The sequence below is a fragment of the Hylobates moloch genome, unplaced genomic scaffold (genome assembly GCF_009828535.3).
Source record: "Hylobates moloch isolate HMO894 unplaced genomic scaffold, HMol_V3 SCAFFOLD_10, whole genome shotgun sequence".
Classification (NCBI taxonomy): domain Eukaryota; kingdom Metazoa; phylum Chordata; class Mammalia; order Primates; family Hylobatidae; genus Hylobates; species Hylobates moloch.
Window position 1 is genome coordinate 2038101 of NW_026652285.1, and position 14993 is coordinate 2053093.

At 40.8% G+C, this 14993-nt stretch overlaps 1 protein-coding gene and 1 long non-coding RNA gene across 3 annotated transcripts in view; one reads left to right on the top strand and one right to left on the bottom strand.

Annotated features, from left to right (window-relative positions):
* Positions 1–14993, top strand: part of LOC116474376 (uncharacterized) — a 30111-nt gene that overhangs the window by 14205 nt on the left and 913 nt on the right. The window contains exon 4 of the long non-coding RNA XR_004249664.3: positions 1361–1639. This is a non-coding gene — a long non-coding RNA (uncharacterized LOC116474376). The remainder of the gene's footprint in view (positions 1–1360; positions 1640–14993) is intronic.
* The window catches only part of SMIM36 (small integral membrane protein 36), a 16741-nt gene continuing 3010 nt past the window's right edge, over positions 1263–14993 (bottom strand). Inside the window, exon 2 of one of the 2 annotated variants that reach the window (XM_058445400.1) lies at positions 1263–1380. The gene's annotated coding sequence lies outside the window, so the exon portion shown is untranslated. The remainder of the gene's footprint in view (positions 1381–14993) is intronic. The other variant, XM_058445399.1, reaches the window with a different exon arrangement.

The window sequence follows — 14993 nt, forward strand, 5'->3', positions numbered from 1 at the left end:
GAATCTTAGACGAAATTTCAGAACAGATGAGGTTTACCTTGGCCTGTTCCTCTCTCTATCTCTGTGTGCTCCTACCTCCATCTGCATCTCTCCTCATGACCCCAAATGTCTAGTGACTTTAGGCCTTTCTAATTCCTCTGAGCAGAACTGGCTGACGATGAATGAAGCTCCACATGCCCATTTCACTAGATTCTAGGTAGTGTGGGTCTGGGTTGGGGCCTTGGATGTTGCATTTTTAATAAACACTCAGGTGATTTTGATGTAACTTGTCGCACTTTTAGAAACAGGGCTGGTGTTTCACTACCCATAAGCCTGCATCATACCCTACCCTATATTCCATCCAAAGTGAACTACTCTTCTCCATTCTAAGAATTTCATCTCCAAGTCAAATTTCAATTCCCTATTCCTTACTTTAACATGAAAGGAAAGCAATGGAATCAGACAAATGAATTCACACTAAAATGAGAATAACTAATATCAGCTGCCTGAAAATTCGCAGGATTGTTTGCATTTTGCTAAAAAGAAGATAATTTGCAACCAATTTAAAGATCAATTGATGGATGAATGAACTCATTCATTTAATTATTTGACAAATGTGTGTTGAGCACAGACCACATGCTGGGCACTGAGAATACAAAGGAGAATAAGGCATGGCCTCTGGCTGCGAGTTGCTTACACTAGAGTTGGGAAGAGAGACCAGGAACAAGTGATTCTAACATAGTGGAAAGTGTTCCTATGGAACAGAAAACCAAACACCGCATGTTCTCACTCATAGGTGGGAATTGAACAATGAGAACTCTTGGACACAGGGCGGGGAACATCACACCCTGGGGCCTGTCACAGGGTGGGGGGAGGGGGGAGGGATAGCATTAGGAGAAATACCTAATGTAAATGATGAATTAATGGGTGCAGCAAACCAACATGTCACACGTATACCTATGTAATAAACCTGCACGTTGTGCACATGTACCCTAGAACTTAGAGTATAATAAAAAACAAATAAAAAAGTGTCCCCTATGGAGTTTAGGACAGGGTTCTATGGGGTCACAGAACAGGGTTTCCTAATCCAGGGTGGCAGGGAAGGCAAGGGATCAGGAAAGACTGCACTGAGAAGGAGGCACATCGGCTGATCTCTGAAGTTGCCAGCAAAAATTCCAGAGGCTAAAAAAGGGGAGGGTTTATGTAAGAAACAGAATACTCCAGAAACACCAGAACAGAGTGAGATGGGGGAGGATAGCAACACATGAAGCTTGAATATATGGGTGGGGGCCTTTGTAGGAACTGAGGGATGCCTGGGTCAGTCCTTGAGAGTAAATGGGAAGTTCAGCTCACTTGGGGCTTTTCCTTCTCTTCCCTCCAGCAGTATCACCCTTGAGGAGCCTAGAAAAAATCACAGAAAGGAGAGAGTGGCTTCAGTACAATTCCAGTTCCTTTCTTCCTTGAGAAATTAGGAGATGCAAGGCTGAGACCCCTTGCAGCTGACTACTTGGAGGAGTGCTGACAGCCTTTGCTGTTCCGTGGCAAATGGCTAAAAGGAGCCTACGTAGAATGGGGATTCTAGACCAGCCTCAAACAAGGCTGCTAGCTGAGTCTGATGGGAAGCTGCTGGAAACTTCTGAAAACCCCAGTAAGAGGTGAGGTGAGTAGCTGTCTTTGTCTCCCCTTGATCCTTGGAAATTGAACCTTCAATTCTTGGAAAATTAAACCTTTTTTAGGTTGGCTGATGGCAATGACATGGCCCAGTTTTCCTTACTATTTACTTTTCTGGCCTTCAGCCAACATCCCAAAGTCAGTCTCCTGAGTCATGCCAGGACAGTAGTCCCACGTCTGCTGATTCTGCAGTAGAGACTGGAAAAATGTGCCCACTTGATCCCTGTAGGCTGGAAGCACTTGCATCTGCTCTGGCTCCAGGCAGAGGCATCCTGATTGCAGTCTGTTAGCATGGAGGCTGCATTATGAAATGCTCTCCCTAAGTCCCTTTGCCTTTCTTTCAAACACTTACACAACTAATAGAGATTCATTGTAGAAAAATTGGAAATTATACCCAAGCATAAAGAAGAAAATTTTTACAATTTCCCAGGGTTTAATACTGTGCATGCAATTTTAGGACATGTGCTTCTAGACATACATATGTACGTTATACTTTTTGTACTGTCATGGGATCATATTGTATATGCTGTTAAGAAGTTTGCTTTTCTCATTTACTATTATATGATTATTAGCCTATTACAATATCAGTATATTTGTTGCTACAACGAGTACATACTATTCCATTGTAAAGATGCACCATATGTTACTAAACTATTTTCATTTTTGAACATTTAGCTTGTCGCCAATGTTTTTTTCCTTATTCATCTTTGTATACACTTCTTATACACTTACTCAACTTTTTCCATAGAGGAAATTTTTGCAAGTGGACCTGCTGGGTCAAATGTCTTAAAATTTTAAAGGCTTTTAAAAGTTGATCAAATATATATATCTGATCAAATGCCCCTATAACTTGTATGAATGCATACACCCGGTAGCAGTATAAGAGTACTCATTTTCCATCATCATCATCATCATCATCATTGCTAATATTTAATGAGCACTTAGTATGGGTCTGGCAAATAGCCAAGCATTTTATTCAGAACAATTCGTTTAATCATCACAACTCTGTGGTAGATACCGTGGTTATTCAACATGTATAATGGGTAAACTGCAGTACATAATTATATTTAGAAAACAGAAGTGTAAAGCCGGGCACAGTGACTCATGCCTGTAATCCGAGCGCTTTGGGAGTCCAAGGCAGGCGAATCACCTGAGGTCAGGAGTTCAAGACAAGCCTGGCCAATGTAGTGAAACCCTGTCTCTACTAAAAATACAAAAATTAGCTAAGCATGGTGGTGCATGCCTGTAATTCCAGCTACTCGGGAGGCTGAGGCAGGAGGATCGCTTGAACCTGGGAGGTGGAGGTTGCAGTGAGCCGAGATCACTCCACTGCACTCCTGCCTGGATACAGCAAAACCCTGTCTCCAAAAAAAAAAAAAGGAAAAGAGAAATGTGTAAGAAAAAAGGAAGTAATTTCTCCATTTTCAAACCGCATTATCTGTGAAGTAGTCACTTTTAAAAGTTTTGTATTTGTCTGAATGTTTTCTATGCATATAAAAACATATAAGTGTGTGAATGTACTCTTTTTCTTTTAAACTACAAAAGAGATCATACTACATAGACCATCACGCTCCTCTGCAACCTGGATTTTTCTTCTAACAATATGTCATGGCCATCTTCCCATGGCAGTTCATGCAGATTACCTCATTTGCAGGTGCACGGCATTCCACTGTATGAATATACCATATTGGTTCATGTGTCTCCCTCATCTTCCCAACTAGGCTGTAAATTTTGCACATCTATAGCATAATCCTATGGCTCTTATCAAAAATCTGAGCTCATAGTAAGAGAACACTGAATGGAAAAAGTTATTTTCTCTAGAGTGTATGTTTTCACCAAAAACCCAAGTGTATTAAATGGAACTGCCAGGTGGAGACAACCTACCTTGGATGTTATAAATCTCTAGGTTTTAGTTGGTACCATTAGCCATTGGCTGCAGCTGGATTAGGGGATCTTGGGGAATCTCATTGCTGAGTTTTTTTGTTTTTTTTTTTTTTTTTTACAGCGCCTCTCTCTGTCGCCCAGGCTGGAGTGCAGTGGCGCAATCTCGGCTCACTGCAGCCTCCACCTCCTGGGTTCATGCCGTTCTCCTGCCTCAGCCTCCCAAGTAGCTGGGACTACAGGCACCTGCCACTGCGCCTGGCTAATTTTTTTTTTTTTTTGTATTTTTTGTAGAGACAGGGTTTCACATTTCACCATGTTAGCCTGGATGGTCTTGATCTCCTGACCTCGTAATTTGCCTGCCTCAACCTCCCAAAGTGCTGGGATTACAGGCGTGAGCCACCGCGCCTGGCCATCGATGAGTATTTCTGTGGGAGTCATAACACCTTTGAAGTTTACCAGTTAGTTGCATCATCAAAAGCATCTAAAGTAGGGTGGAAAATCACTAGAAAGGCACTTGGGGTCCTAGGTTCTGGCACTGATTCTGCCAGGTGGTATCCTGAGCAGGGTGCTTTTCCTGTCTGTTTCTTTTCACTGTTGCATTAGTGGTTTGGACTGACAGCCATGGGGGCTTTTTCTAGCTTTGACATCTCATGAATTTATAAGCCAGAGCAAAACCCACTTTTGTGAGCCATACGGTAAGAATGGGCCTGACAGCTCATGTTCTCTAAAGAATAATTTTAACTCTTGGTTTGTACACTTGACATTTTTTGAGATAGAAAAATAAAGAAAGGAGAGCATATGATATGGTCTCAGAGTGAGAGTGAGAAGTGAGCCAAATCTGCCGTATGGTCTCCCAGAAACAGTGCAGGGGAAAATCAGTCCATGCTATTTGTTCTTTCCTACTTCAAGCACTTTCCAAACAGATTTGCAACTGAGATTCGAAATGCTCTGTTATGAGGACCCAGGAATACTCGAAGTAGGGTCACGTGTAAATTTACTTATTTTATTTAGAAAGTGAGAAAAAGGTGTCAACTTGTACATACACTATGATCATAAGTATGTAAAATATATACTTAGAACAGCAGAAAATACAACAAAGTGGTATAGTATAATGTGGGTAATGGGATTATGGGTGATTTCTATTTTTTTTTTCTCTACAGTTTGCTGTATTTTCTCAAAGTTTCCCAAGTGAATAGGCATTACTTTTAGAATCAGAAAAATACAATCAGGCTTGGTGCTGTGGCTCCCACCTGTAATCTCAGCACTTTGGGAGGCTGAGACAGGAGGATCTCTTGAGCCCAGGAGTTTAAGACCAGCCCGGGCAACATAGTAAGACCCTATCTCTACAAAAAATTAGCCTGATGTGGTGGTGCTGTAGTTTCAGCTACTCAGGAGACCGAAGTGGGAGGATTACTTGAGCCTGGGAGGTTGAGGCTGCAGTGAGCCATGATTACACCATTGCACTTTAGACTAGGTGAAAGAGCAAGACTCTGTCCCCTCATCAAAAAAAACAAAACAAAAAAAAAAGTGCAGTCAGAAAAAAAATCTTCAAACATTAATAAAAAAAGAAAATAATTACACTAAATGCTACTAGAGATCACTCTGAGGAGTTAACATCATCATTATCTTCTCTTTTCCTTCGCTCCATTTTTCAAGTTTGCCTTAACAAATGTGTATTAATTTTAGAAAGAGAAACAACCCCACTAGGGCAGCTGCTGCTCCAAATTCTTTCTCCCCGTCTTGCTTTATACTGGAACCCTGATTTTGTTGGAAATGTCAGTGTAACTAACAAAAATCTATACCTTCCAGTCTTCCTTGTAGATAGAAGTAGACATTTAATTAAGTTCTAGCTAATGAAATATAAGCATACATTGCTGGGTGGGCTTCTCAGCTAACTAAATGGGCTTGTGCCTGTTTGCCTATGCCCTCTTTGTCCCCTCCTGGCCTCGAACTCAGACGTGAAGTTTGGAACTGCAGTGGCCAGCCTTTAATGAGAAGACAACCTTAAAGATGAAGTAAAGCTGATAGAACAGAAATAAAGGTGCCTGCAATATTAGGGGCATGTTGGAGCCACTGCATCTGGCTCAGCCACTTTTCTTCAACATCAGAGTGAAAGAAAGAGAGCAAACTCGGTGGGGCGCAGGTGGCTCACACCTGTATTCTCAGCACTTTGGGAGGCCAAGGCGGGGGAATCACGAGGTCAGCAGATCAAGACCATCCTGGTTAACACAGTGAAACCTCATCTCTACTAAAAACACAAAAAAATAGCCGGGCGTAGTGGCAGGCACCTGTAGTCACAGCTACTTGGGAGGCTGAGGCAGGAGAATGGCGTGAACCTGGGAGGCAGAGCTGGCAGTGAGCTGAGATGGTGCCACTGCACTCCAGCCTGGGCAACAGAGTGAGACACCGTCTCAAAAAAAAAATAAATAAATAAAAAGAAAGAGAGCAAACTCCTCTTGATATTGATATTTCTTTTTTCTTTTCTTTCTTTCTTTTTTTTTTTTTTTTGAGACAGAGTCTTATTCTGTCACCAGGCTGGATTGCAATGGCGCGACCTCAGCTCACTGCAACCTCTGCCTACCAGGTTCAAGCAATTCCCCTGCTTCAGCCTCCTGAGTAGCTGGGACTACAGGTGCGCGCCACCAAGGCTGGCTAATTTTTTATGATATTTTAGTAGAGACGAGGTTTCACCATGTTGGCCAGGATGGTCGCGATCTCTTGACCTCATACGTTCTTTCTCGTGATCTGCCCTCCTCAGCCTCCCAAAGTGCTGGGATTACAGGCATGAGCCACTGTGCCTGGCCTCCCCTTGATATTTCAACCACTGTAGCTGTTAGTCATAGCTGAGCACAATTTCTAACAAATACACCCACTTAAAAAAAAAAAAAAGAAAAACACACACACATTAATTCCTAAGTACTGCGAACATCTTATAAAAAGGTTTTAGGGGCAATGCAATTGAAATTCACTTAAAATTAAGGAAATAAAAGGCAATGTTCTACTAAAAATTAAGGATGGTCCCTGAAGATCCAATACATCTAATATGTTTCACATCGTTAAAGTTCCATGCACGGTGGCAAATTCATTATTTTTTACATTTAGGGACAATAAGTTTGTTAATACATGCCAGCAACTAGGAAGTCAATGCATCACCATATGCCTGTACCGAGAACATTTGTCACGGTTTACGTTTTTTCTAAAGAGTGCAGAACAGACCTTGACTTGTAGAAGCACCAACGCGGGGACAGTTACTTGAAATGTCAGATGGAAAACATGTTAGCAAATGGGGTGTGTGTGTGCGTCCTGTGAAAGGAAAGGCCTCACCTCCCCGTTAAGCTTCCTACTGCAGCTCCCTGATCAATAACAATGCTGTAGCCATGGGCAGGTTTTCAGGACAAATCCTCCTGTCACTAGTTTCCTCATTCAGGGAGGTCAGGTTGGAAATGAGAGGAAAGATCAGAAACAAAGAAAGAGGCAGGGTGAAACATGCCATAGCCAAAAGGTCCTTGGCAGGTTGTTAATTAATTCCACTCCTCCTTTTGTGTAGGTGAGTAAGTGAAGCTAGTGCCTCCTAGGAAGTTAGTGGCTGGGCTAAGAATTAGAACCCCATAACCCCAGGCTGCTGCTCCGAGGTGTAGTCTGTAGAATCAGGAATATGGATGAGAACCAAGCACAGGCTCAACTGATGCAGAGTTGTTGGTAATATCACGTCAAGGGTTGCAGCTATTTTCCTGGTAGTTCAGTAAAGGCACCTCCACTGAGGAGAAGAAGTTTGGGCTGGACATGGTGGCTCAAGCCTGTAGTCCTAGCACTTTGGGAAGCCAAGGCAGGAAGATTGCTTGAGTCCAGGAGTTTGAGGCCAGCCTGGGCAACATGGTGAAACCCCGTCTCTACAAAAAATACAAAAATTAGCCACCTGTAGTCCCAGCTACTTAGGAGGCTGAGGTGGGAGGATCCCTTGAGCCTGGGAGGTCAAGGCTCCAGTGACCCGAGGTCGCGCCACTGCACTCCAGCCTGGGCAGCAGAGCTCTCTCTTTCTCTCAAAAAAAAAAAAAAAAAAAAAAAAAAAGAAGCAGCAGCAGCTTGGGTAATTTGGCGCCAAAGTGGGTGAGAGACAGAAAGACTAATCTGTTGATTCACTTTCTCAACCCTCACCTTCCCTGTGCTTGTGGAATTAAGTGTGAATCCTGGCTTTCTCTCCATGGCCTCATTCATCACAAGACTACCTGCTGCGCTTTCCCAGCCCTCTATGCCTGTGGACATCGAAACAGCCCAGCTTATTCTCTCCTGTGGCTAGGAACAGTTTGTTTCCATAGGATAGTATTCTTATGCTACAATGGAGGTGAAAATCCTCTCTCCTTTTTCCCAAGAGAAACAAAGTCATCTCCAAAGGATGGAGAATTTCTGACATGTTCAGTTGTTTATTGGGTGCCGCGGGGAGGTGAAATAGATGTACGAGACACGCACTCCTTTTTTTTTGAGGTGCTTAAGATCCAGCCAGGAAAAAGAACACAGGGGAAATGACTAGGATTTACAAACTAACAGAAGAACTTTCCTTTGTGTATTAAAAAACTCACCAAGGAATTCTGCACAGAATCCTTAGCAATACAAAAACCAAATTTGAAATGTACTGTTTTTTAATTTTTGAAAAAACTTGCTGGATCAAGTTCTTGGCAAAGTTCCCATCCCTACCCATCTAGACCAAAACCTGGGGTTAGATGGGGGAAGATTGGAGGTGGATTATTCCCATTACACATAGACAAACTCCAAGGTGATATGGTGGAGTGGTGCAGAGCCGGTCTTCAAAGTGAGGGGTACAAGAAGATTCAAATAATGTACATATAATTTATAATAATATGCATATGTGTATATGTAATATGTAATTATATACAAATGTATACTTTTGTCAAATGTATACTTTTGTATATTTTGTTTGAACACACACGTACACACACACACACACGAGTACTAAAATTATCTTATAAGTATATACAAATATAAGTATAGATAAGTATATACAAATGTATACTTTCGTATATTTTGTTCGAACACATACACACATGCATACACACACACACGAGTACTAAAATTATCTTCACTGACAGGAATGCATGATCAAAGGCATTCGGAAGCCACTGGTTTAGAGAATGAGCTTCAGAGTTCCAGTTGCCTAAAATACAGAAAGTTGGGAAGATGACATTACCTCTCAGGGTTACAGTGAAAATTCAGGCAATGTATGCACAGTGCTTGGTATAGTCTTTTTTTGCCACTTGCTAAGCTTTACAAAGACAGAACTCATGTCTGTTGTGTGCATTGATTGTATCCTTCAGGCCAGGCATAGTGTCTGCACAAACTAAGTGCTTTACAAATATTTGTCAAATAGATGAGTGGTCTGTAGGTATGTATATCCAGTTCTTTGCACGTTAACTGGACCTCCACCTGTATCTGCTATGCAAGCAACAAAATTGGAGTACACAGAACTGAGAATAACATTATGATGGAAATGACCTTCAACTCACCCTCTGTATAATAATAGGTAAATCATTCACAAACTTGGGTAATTTATTATTAGAAACAAACTATTTACAACACACCTGTCGGCTGATGGTGATTCACCAGCATGCTACAAACCCACGGATTTGAACCACTGCTATAACCATAACTTATTGCACTTTGTGATCTAATCTGATTGGATTCTTTCATGACTTATACAAATCTCTGTATAAACAGTGCTTATTTATAAAACCAATAATGGACTGGGTGTGGTGGCTCATGCCTGTAATCCCAGCACTTTGGGTGGCCTAGGTAAGGATCGGTTGAGGACAGGAGTTTGAGACCAGCCTGGGCAACACAGTGAGAACCCCATCTCTATAATTTTTTTTTTTTTTTTTTACAAAGGAAATTATGAGAGGGTGGTGGCAAGCACCCAAGTAGTCCCAGCTACTGGGGAGGGTCACTTGACCCCAGAAGTTCAAGGCTGCTGTGAATTGTGATTGTACCACTGCTTTCCAGCCTGGGCTGTAAGAGCAAGACCCTGTCTCAAATTTTTGTTTTTGAAAAAGACCAATAATATAAAGTCTAAGAGCAGAAGAGATGTAGGTTAAATACAGAGAATTATTCTTGATGGTGAGAGTTGTCAGATCCAGTCTTGCTGCCATTTAAGAAATCAATTATTCCCCTTTGGCCCCTGGATCTTCTTGTTTTCCTCGTGATTGTGTGTATAATGACTGCTGCATATACCTTTTTGTCTCCAAAATTCTATAATCATTTTTCTCCCTCCCCCAATGGCAAACAGCTTTTCACAGATACATTTCCATATAAGAATGTCTTTATCAATTCTGACAAACGATCCAGATTCCAAATTCCACTGCCACGTTTCCACTGAGCCACTCTTGGGCAAACCCTCCCTTGGAGCGGCACACACTCCCTGGGTCTTCTGATTCCTCCAAGCCAAGTCCTTTTCTTCCTAGTGTCTCCTGAGCTCTGTATTGTATGCCTGTCAACTTCAAATTGCAGTTGAGGCCACCAGGCTGGCAATGCGTCAAGCAGAGAACCAGCAGATCTCAGCATATGGCTGGTGTTTAATTAAATAATGGCTGAGTACAGAGAAGCCTTGAGAAAAAAAAAATATGTGCAGACAACTTCCTACTATCTTGGGAGGATGTGAAATAGCTAAAATCTTTCTCAATCCTGATGTTACAAAACCCTTATCTGGAACACTGGCAGCCCAAGAAAGTCAAAGTTGAAATAACTGTACAACAGAGGTAGATAATAAATGATCTCATACTTTCTGTATCTCAATCACCAGTGTCTTCAGGGAAGATGATGTAATGAGAAAGAGACTGTTCTTGCTCCTCTTGGGCAATACTTGTCTGTGTCTGCCCTCTAGTTCTCAGGAATTGTTCTAATCAAAGAGATTATGTTATTTTGCACTCCTCAAAAGTGATGGCAGGGAGAGACAGATCTCAAAAGTGTGACTTTTCTGCACCCACCTTGCTGAATCATCCTGTTGCTCTGCATGGATTCTGGGCAGCTATAAAGTTATAGTGTAAACTCAGGACTAAAAGTCAGGATCTCTGGATTCTGCTGATCCCACCCTTTCAACCTAAAGGTGTTTGCATGACAGTCTGAAACTCCCTTGTTTCTAAAATAAAAATAATGGTTCCTCCTCTTACAAATCTTCAGGAAGATTAAATGAGGTGTCTGGCACTCACTAAATGGCTTCTGAAGTGTATATGGGGTATCGGAAGAGACCTGGATACTTTAGGGATAATTCCGAACTGTCTTTGCTTCACTCTAATAGTTTTGTGCTTGAACCCCATCATATCTTTTCTTTGTGATTTGTCCTTAGTCCTTCTCTATGGAACAGAGAGATTTTACCTCTGTTCCTCTCAATTATACCTTACATTCCATCTGGCAAAACCACAAGCACATTTTTCTACCAAGGATTTTTTCTTTTGTATTCTACCCTCTTATTTATTTATTTATTTATTTATTTATTTATTTATTTATTTATTTATTTATTTATTTATTTTGTGAGACAGAGTCTTGCTTTTGTTGCCCAGGCTGGAGTGCAATGACGTGACCTCGGCTCACCACAACCTCCGCCTCCCGAGTTCAAGCGATTCTCCTGCCTTAGCCTCCTGAGTAGCTGAAATTACAGGCATGCACCACCATGCCCGGCTAATTATTTGTATTTTTAGTAGAGATGGGGTTTCTCCATGTTGGTCAGGCTGGTCTCGAACTCCAACATCAGGTGATCTGCCCGCCTCGGCCTCCCAAAGTGCTGGGATTACAGGCATGAACCACCATGCCCAGCCCACCCTCTTTAAAAACACAACATGGTGGTGTGTGCCTGTAATTCCAGCTACTTGGGAGGCTGAGGCAGGAGGATTGGTTGAATCCAGGAGTTCAAGACCAGCCTGGCCAATATAGTGAAACACTGTCTCTAAAACAAACAAACAAACAAAACAAAACCCCCACAACAAATGGTTACTCTGCTTGTGCAGCATCTATTTCCTAGGTAACCTCTATTAAGTTTCTCCCCCAGACTCTAACTCAGCATATTGTTACATCCAGTAGAATCATGTAACTGACCCTAAAGAGCTTTGACATGTTAAACGACTCGTTGCACATCCTAAACATTCCTTTTAGATACTGAATTAGTTTGTTAGGGCTGTCCTAACAAAGTACTGCAAACCATGTGGCTTAAATAATGGAAATTTATTGCCTCACACTTTTGGAGGTTAAAAGTCTGAGGTCAAGGCATCAGCCAGGCCATGTTCCTTTTGAAGGTACCGGGGAAGGATGTATTCCAAGCCTTTCTTCTACCTTTTGGTAGTTCCTTGGCTTGTGATGGTGTAACTCCATTCTTCATATGCATGCATACCTGTGTCCAAAATTCCCCTTTTTGTAACAACACAGTCCTATTGGATTAGGGGCCCACCATACTCCAGTGTGACCTCACCTTAACTAATTATACTGGTAATGACACTGTTTCAAAATAAGATTACATCTTGAGGTACGGTGGGTAAGGACTTCAACATATGAATTCTGGGGGGACAAAATTCAACCCGTAACAGATACTACCTTTTCTTTTCAAATTTCTACAGCACGTGACAGCTGTCAAACCTTTCATGCCCCTGCACCTCAACACCCCCATAAATGTGTCTAAACTGTCCTGAGCCATCTCTAGCCAGCAGGTCGTGAAGTCCTCTACTTACTTTCATCTTATTTGCTGGTAGTGGCTTCATTTTTTTGAAATATCACAATATGCCAGATACTTTATGTGTGTGATTCTAAACCTTGTCCATCTTAAGATTGTATCCATTTTTTTTTTTTTTAGAGATGAGGTATTGCTATGTTACCCAGCCTTGTCTCAGACTCCTGGGTTCAAGGTATATATCATTTTTTTAGTTGAGGAAAAAGGCTCAGGAAGTTAATTGATGCACAAAATGTTAAACAGGTCGGGCGTGGTGGCTCACACCTGTAATCCCAGCACTCTGGGAGGCTGAGGCGGGTGGATCACTTGAGGTCAGGAGTTCAAGATCAGCCTGGCCAACATGACAAAACCCCGTCTCTACTAAAAACAGAAAAAATTAGCCTGCGTGGTGGCATGCACTTGTAATCCCAGTTAATGGGGAGACTGAGGCAGGATAACTGCTTGAACCTGGGAGGCAGAGGTTACAGAGAGCCGAGATCTGGCTGCTGCATTCCAGCCTGGGTGACAGAGTAAGACTCTGTCACAAAAAAAAAAAAAAAAAAAAAACAAACAAAAAACACAAAATGCTAAACAGCAGATACTGACAGAGGGGAAATTGAGCAAGCCTTTTCCAGTATAAAGTTCAGGCTTAGTCCAACTCTGTCCTGGTGTCTTTTGGAATATTAGGAGATGTTCCAGCCAAATTACAATAATGTATTTTTCCTCTGATGGGGCATCTTATTCAGAGGAGAAAATCTGAAAAGTCCTTTGGATTAAACAGATGCTTATGGAGCAACTTCCTAGGCATGCAATTCTAGCAGAGGAGAGAGATGGGGTTGGTGGAACAACCATGGGTTTACTCTTGCTCTTTCATAGCTGTGAAAAAACAGATGGTAGGAGGTGACCCATCTAGAATTGAGTTCAAATCCTGCTTCTTACGTGGATAAACTGCGTGGCCTTGTGCAAACTCAAGCTGTTCTATGAGCCTCTACTTCTTAATCTTTGAACTAGTTTTAGATGTGACTATCTCATAGGGGAGCATGAGGATTAAATGATATCATGAATAAAAAGTATCTGGCATGTAGCGAATTCTTGATAAATCTCCATTTATCTCCCTCCCTTTCCTTGCCTTGGAAGTGTTTGGTTTGGGTCCTTCCCAAAGCTATCATCCAAATTAAGCCAAAACACTACATTTGCTTTAATACAAATGTGCATGATAGAAGAGTAATGAATTAAAATACACTGGAAAAAGGGAGTCCTAATTCCATAAGGAAACAACAATAAGGCAGTATTTGAATGTCACACAAACCTCTTGGTTCTAGCTGGCAAGCCATTCCACCAGGTCTTAATAGCAAAATATTAAAACATTAGGTAGAACCTTGCAGTTGTGTAACTTATAATTCCATTAAAAAATAAAGCTATATTTAAAAATAAGACACAATTAATGAAGGTTTAAAATAAAAGCAAGTAAACAGATCATACTGTAGAAAGGTAAGTGGTGGGGCAAACAGGAAAAAGGTGATAATGGGACCTCGATTCCTTTTTTTGTTGTTGTTCTCCTCTTTTTTTTCTCTTAGCTCTGAGTCCAAATATTCTTGTGAAGAAATCACAGTTTCTTTGGGCTTATTTCCTTGCTGGTAATTTAAAAAAAAAATTTTTTTTTTAGAGACAGGGCCTTGCTCTGTTACCCAGGCTGGAAGGTAGAGAGTAATGCGATCACGGCTCACTGCAGCCTCAAATTCCTTGGCTCAAACGATCTTTCTGCCTTACCCTGCTGAGTAGCTGGGACTACAGGTGCCAGCCACCATAGTCAGCTAATTCTTTCACTTCTTATAGAGATGGGCTCTTGCTCTGCTGCCCAGGCTCGTCTCAAACTCTTGGGCTGAAGTGATCCTCTTGTCTCAGCTTCCCATAGTGCTGAGATTACAGGCATGAGTCACTGCTCCTGGTCGGTAAAATTCTTACTTCTAGTTCTTACAAGATTCTAAGGCTTCACTTTATATTGAAAAGATTGTTTTAAACACTGAGAATTTGGTTCCTTCTTGAAGAACAAATTGAATGAATCACAAATCAAATGAACCAGAGGTTTGGAATAACTCAGTGCCATCTATTCCAACACTCACTTTAGAGTATTTTAAGTTTTTTTCCCTTTTTCCTCTTCTTTTTCTCTTCCTTGACTTTATTTCTGTTCCCCTTACTTGTTGTTGTTACTAGGATTGTTATTATTCGGTTTTTGTTCTCCTTCTCTTTCTTTCTCTTAGAATTAATTTTTCTGTCCTCCGTCTCTGTTAATCTTTCCTCTTTAGTTGGCTCCAATATGGAATTGAAACATAAGTGAAATACTTTTAAATGAATGTTTACTTCATATTCTTTTAAAAATTTTGAAAATTTTATTTTTAATAGGAATCCAAGAGAGAAGAATATTTTATATTCTTAACCATTTCTCTCTCGGAAAAAGTTAATTCATTATTATTTTCATTACTTTCTTGTGGTGCACTAATTTTTTTCTCCACATATATATTTTGTCTATATATAGACACATATATTTTCTCTAACAAATATATATAGACACATATATATTTTGTCTAACAAATGTATATAGACAAATATATCTCATATATTCACTGATCATGTATTCACTGATTATGTATATAATAATTATATATAATTATGTATAAATTATTATGTATATAATTATATATAATATATAATAATATATAGTATAATAATATATAATATATACTATATAATATGTATA